The sequence below is a fragment of the Vicugna pacos genome, chromosome 1 (genome assembly GCF_048564905.1).
Source record: "Vicugna pacos chromosome 1, VicPac4, whole genome shotgun sequence".
NCBI lineage: Eukaryota > Metazoa > Chordata > Mammalia > Artiodactyla > Camelidae > Vicugna > Vicugna pacos.
This window is the reverse complement of record NC_132987.1, coordinates 18153991-18159990: the sequence shown is the minus strand read 5'-3', so window position 1 is coordinate 18159990 and position 6000 is coordinate 18153991. Positions and strand designations below refer to the sequence as shown.

At 44.4% G+C, this 6000-nt stretch overlaps 1 protein-coding gene across 3 annotated transcripts in view; it reads left to right on the top strand.

The window, feature by feature from the left end:
* The first annotated feature begins 1087 nt into the window (after window positions 1-1087).
* PIK3CB (phosphatidylinositol-4,5-bisphosphate 3-kinase catalytic subunit beta) overlaps window positions 1088-6000 on the top strand; it is a 147993-nt gene continuing 143080 nt past the window's right edge. The window contains exon 1 of one of the 3 annotated variants that reach the window (XM_072957733.1): window positions 1088-1261. The gene's annotated coding sequence lies outside the window, so the exon portion shown is untranslated. The other 2 variants (XM_031678286.2, XM_072957811.1) reach the window with 2 other exon arrangements.

Genomic DNA, 6000 nt, shown 5'->3' with positions numbered 1-6000 from the left:
GAGTTTGCTATGTTTTCTGCCACTCTATTTCTATTGTTTTTTAAGTTATATTACTGCTCTTTAAAAATTTTTTACTCTAAGTTTTTGTTCTGTATATTTTTATGTCTTTAACTCTCTTGAAACATATTTTTGAATATGATATGGTTCCAGATTTGATATTATGAATAGTCAATTAAACCAGGATCATTTATCAAATAAACTATTCTCTTCTCACAGGCCTGTATGCCACCTTTGCTTTATATTAAGTTCTACTTAAGATTCCATCCCAGACTACTCAACTATTTGCCTGTGCTATTACAGTAGCAATTAGTTACAGTAACTTTACAATATAGTAACTTTACAAAAAGTTAAAATTTTGGTTTTCAATAAGAGAAATTCAAGTGTGCCGCTAAGAATGAGGACCATGAAATTTCCTGGTTGAGTGCAAAGATAACAGGAGATAAGGTATGCGAAAAGGGCTGGGTAAACTGTAAGGCTCTGCAGATAAATGTTAGTTGTTATCAGAAGACTGAACACACAGAAGAAAAATCTTGGGCTTGGAAGGCTGGACTTTTGCTTTTATGACCAGTGCAGGGATTAGAAAGGCCAGCTGTGGAATAGCAGACCTAGCAGCCCCACTCCCAGAACAGGAGTGACAGAGAAGGGGGAAAAGCAAAATGCTGTAGCCAGGACTCGTTCAAAGTGCAGAACTGGGGAGAGTGGGGAGAGAAATCCAGCAAGGAAACCTAGGAACACAGGCGTCTCTCGGAGGAAGCTACGAGGCCGGCGTAGGAGGTGGGTCTCTCCTGAAGGAAGCTTGCTGAGGATTCCTGATCCCTTGTCCTCTGGGAGCCACAAAGAGGAGCAAGAGTTACCGCACAGCAACGACGCGGCCGGGGAAGTATCCGGAGAGGACTAGGCGGCTGTTCAGCCTCTCTTCCCGCGGGGCCCTGCTGGGCCCAGCAGGACCTGGCTCGAAGGTCGGGGATTGGCCAGAGCGGCGCGCGGGGCGGGGCGAGGGCTGCTGGAAGGCGGGCGCGCGCTGGGGCGCGGACGCGGGCACGGCGGCGGCGCGCGCGTGCTCCGTCGGTTGGTGCGGCGGCGGCGGCAGTGGCGGAGCGGGCCATGGCAGTCGGCGGCGGGCTGGTGTAGCGCCGCGCTGGGCAGGGGGGCGGCGACTGAGAGGCGGGGATGGGGGCGCCGCAGCTGGGCCGTCGCTGTGGCCTGGGTTGCTGACCGCGCACTCGGAGCCGGGAGCCGGCGGCGGCGGAGCTCCGGGCAGGTGAGTGCGGCGGCACGGGACCCGGATGCGGCGCGGCTGAGGGGCGGCGCCGTCGCGGCGGGCGGCTGAGGTGCCCCCGCGCGGGCTGGCGGCGCGCTCTTGCCCGCCACTGCCTGCGGCGCCGGCTGCTTGGCTGCCCGCGCCGCGCTTCCTGCCAGCGCCGAGGACACCAGTCCGCCGGCCCGCGGGGGCGCCTCGCTCGCCTGCGGCCCTCCCGGGGCTCTCCAAGGTGAGAGGCGCTCCTCGGCTTCCGGGCGGCAGAGACGCGGCCGGGCGCCCGGGTCTGCCGGCGCTTTGGGTCGCGTTACTGAGGAGCGTCTGGGGAGAGGCGGCGTCCTCGCCCCCTGCGTCTGTGGTGAAACCGCGGAGCTCCCGACCCTCAGGTGCCTTTTTGCGCAGAGTGTATTTTAGGGGCGGGGATCCTGGACTGTTGGGGTATGTATAGTCGTGTTTTCAAATCCCAACGCCGCCACTGAGCAGCCCTGGGGCCTTGGGCCAGAGTGTCCGGATTTGTTAATGGGAATAATACGTGCATCGTAGGGTTGTTGTGAAGCTAGGACCGGATGATGTGCATGACCGAATAGCGAATGCTCGGTAAATGGTAGGCTGTTAGGAGTAACTGCTGCAGCGTCTTCCTTGCTAGCTATTGCTGATTACCGTCTACGGCTGTACTTTTGGGGGGCACATTTGTTTCCGAAGTGCTTTGATGTTGCAATAACCTCCCCTAGAGGTGCTTAATGTTGGAGCTTGTTATATTACAGTGGCTGAAGTAGAATCCTATAGTCTCATCCTTGAATCCTGGAGTCTCTTTTTTCGCAAAGGCTGCCTTGAGTACATGTCTCAGGTACCGAGTGGGAATTGCTGTTGAAATAAAACTGAGCGAATTTAGGATTCGCTTAGGATGGAAGATGGTGGGACACACAAACTTTTGAAGTGCTTTGCTGTTGAAATAATCTTAAGTGACACTTAAACTCTGTCACTTGTTACAGAGTATAAACACAGAAGAATATGGAAACAGACTCCTTTTTCTGCATTGCTACATCCGAAGGGAGTGACAAGTGCTTTTGTAAACATCATTGTGGGCAGTGTTACTGTATGGTGAAGTCATCATAATTAAATTAGAAGAGTACTTATTTTGAAGCACTGAATGGATGTTTAGAAATATGATTCCTAATAAAATCATCTCCAACGAGTCAGAATTCTCAGCAGTTCATTAATCATTTGGGGGATTTTTCGGCTATGCTGTAAGATTTTCATGGTAAAAGCAGAACATGCATATGGTAAAAGCAGAACATGATAATGTAGCAGAGGAGAGGGTGGTCAGGATAAAGATCTTAACCCAGTTTCAGAAGGCAAGTGTGGAACAAAGTAAGAATCTTAAGCTTTAAACTGGAATTGTATTCGCTAAAGCAAAAATGACTAAACCCCCAAAGATTTGTTATACACCCTCTGATTCACATTCTGATGAGGGTCTTCTTCCATCAGGGTGTTTTTCAGAAGTAGAGAAAATTGAGTTGGTTTTTGATTTGCTGCCATTTTGCACCTCTTGCCTTTATTTGGTGCTTTTCTTAGAGACTCATCCATAAAGGCTTTTGATCCAACTTGCATTGTGAATGTAAACAAAATGCAAAGAAAAAATTAACAATTAACCTTGTAGTCTAAATTATGTTATTCCTTGTAGTTTAATTGTGTTCTTCCTAAATTAGGATCTTCCCTGTTACCTAGCTTTAAACTGGCGAACCCAGCAGTTGAAGCACTGCTAGCCACAGTGAAAAGGCTAGGGGTCAGAATTCACATCTGAGGGAGGGGAGGGTATAGCTCAAGTGGTGGTGCTGGCTTAGCATGCACAAGGTCCTGGGTTCTATCCCTGGTACCTCCTCTATCAATCAATCAATAAACAAATAAGCCTAATCACCCCCCACAAATCTAATAAAAAATAAAAATAATAAAAAGCGTTTAAAAAGAGTTAGATCTTAGGCCTGGTCTCGGGTCTCAAATAGCTGGGACTTTGGGAATGTCACCCAGTTTTCCTGGGCCTCACCTTTTTTATCTATAGAATTTGAGAGTGTGTGTCCGAGGGTGGTGATGGATTAGAGAATCACATTATATAAAGGAACCTTCCAGGTGCTATGCTTTTATGGTTTTCCTTCTCTTCACTCTCTTTATCTCTTTTGTTGACTTTTTCTTCTCTTCCTGAGTTCAAAACATCCTAATGCTTCAGGGCTTCCAAGCCTGTACCTCTACTTTTTCCTACCTGTACTCTCTCTTGGTGATCTCATCTTTCGCTGTGGTTTAAATACTATCTGTGTTGTTGATGCTCAGATTTTTATCTCCAGTCCTGAACTTCAAATTTCTTCTACCTGCCTGCATATCATCATTCTTTGTCTGTCTTAAACTTAACATGTTCAAAGTAGAGCTCTTGATTTCCATTCTTCATAGACTGTTCCTTCCCCAGCAGTCTCCATTTCATAAGAGCACTCCTCTGCCCTCTCTTCCACAAAGTGAAAAATCTGGTGGTCGTCCTTAATTCATCCCTTTGCCTCACTGCTCTCCCACCCCCACACACAACCAGTACTTCAGCAAACCCTGTTGATTTTGTCTCCAAAATATATCCCGAATATATTTACTCCACTTTGTTTTTATTGCCCCCACGCCAGTTCTTCCTGGGTAGTAGCTTCCTAACTGGTCTCCTTGCCTTTGGTCTTGCGCTCCTGCAGTCCGTTTTCAAACAGCAGTCAGAGTGATCTTCACTTACTTTCCTGGCTCCAGTGGCTTCTTGTCACACTAAGAAATAAATCCAAACTCTGTACCTGCATTATCAGCTAATTATCTTGTTTATTTTTCTTGTTCACTTGTTTATGGTCTTTTCCCTCCAGCATACTATAAGCTCTTTGATGTCAGGAACCTGTCTTCCTTGGGGTATTCTCAGTAACTAGAACGATGTCTGGACATTTAACTAGTGCTGAATGAACACATGTGTGAATGAAATAGGTTATGAAATCTTCTGATTCCAAGTGTAATATGTACTGAACACATTTGGTTCTTTTTTTGGTCCCAGATTTGTGCTAATGAGAAAGTAGTCACAGGGCCTAGAGTTATTCTATTAAGTATCCTTACTCTCTCAGTCTTCGTTAAGGTACTATACCTCCTGAAAATGTTACACACTTAGACATTAAGCCTTTGATAACAAAAATATGGATTTTGTCCATTGTGTACTGGATCATTAGTATTTTTGTGAGTAAGGAACCAAATGAGCGTTCCAGGCTTGTTTTGTTCTTTAGAGGCATTAAATTTTGGTCTTGACTGGAGGAAGCTGGTTCTAGAATGTGACAGTTTAATCAAGTATTGCATATGAAAATCCTACAGAGTAGCAGTTGGAATTTTGACAGAGAGCAGGTGTTTTTATTTCAATTACACTATTTTTTCTGAATCTGAATATACCCCCCCATCTCTTCCTCTTGCTTATGTGCATTTACGTATGTATCTTCTGAACCATTTGATTCAGTTATCATATCTTACCATATCTTGGGGCTATATCCCTATCATTTGGCTTCTATTAACTGCTTTCTTGCAAGCTTTGTTATTGTGGAAAGAGGCGAATAATTTAGGCTTTTCCCTTTGCCTGAGACCAAGTCTCTGTAGCATTGAAGACTATCTAGCAGATTTGTGAACAAAGAGGGTATGGAAAAATCACTGTAGTATTTCATCATCAAAGTAGGTAATAGGAAGAAATACTGGAGAAGGAAAACCTAGACTAGAAGAATACTACTACTCACTGAACATTTAGTAGAAGAGAAGAAAAGGAAGATAAGGGAGAATACCATAGATTTCAGGCTTGTATGGGGCAATTTCCCTTCTCGCTCCTTCTTACTTCTTGTACCCCTTTCCAAATTTTGACACTTGGATTATTTTCCCTCTGCCCCGTTTCCATTCCCTGATTTATATGTGCTGTTTTTCTGAGGAGTACCTATGCGCCCTTGGTAGTCCCATGTCTGCTGGAACACCTTGTGTAAGAGGAAGCTATCCTTTCTTGACAAGACCTTTCTTCTTTATCATAATCTAAGTCTGACTTTCTGGATTTTCCAGCCATTGGGTCCCACTTTACTCTGTAGAATGGCTCTAAACTGGTGCACTTCTGTTTTTAGTTGTTGTTGTCTCATATATTCCATGGTAGCCTTTATGTTATCATCTCCAGGTTAAATAATTCTGAGTGACAAGCTTCTAATTGACGGGAAAAATGAAAGGGATTGGATGTACGGTTGGGTGTGTATAGTGTGTTACCTACCGGTTGCTCTGATAATGCAGATTGCATATCTCTCATTTAGATCTTTCTTTTTCTGAGTCAGTAGACTTTTTTTTTTGTAATGAAAAGGCATTTCTTAAAAGGGGAGTGACATTGTATTTTTAAAATTCAAAAAAAGAAACTTTTTCATGTATATTCTTATGAGTTTTAACACATGCATAGATTCTTGTAACTACCACCACCACCAACAGTATACAGAATACCCAACACCCCAAAGAATTCCCTCATGTTATCCCTTTGCAGTCAACCTCTCCTTCATTTTTTCCATTATTTTATTTTATTTTTTGGGGGGAAGCAATTAGCCTTTTTTTAAATTGAAGTATAGTCAGTTATAATGTGTCAATTTCTGGTATATAGCATAATGTCCCAGTCATGCATATATATACATATATTCGTTTTCATATTCTTTTTTATTAAAGGTTGTTATAAGATATTG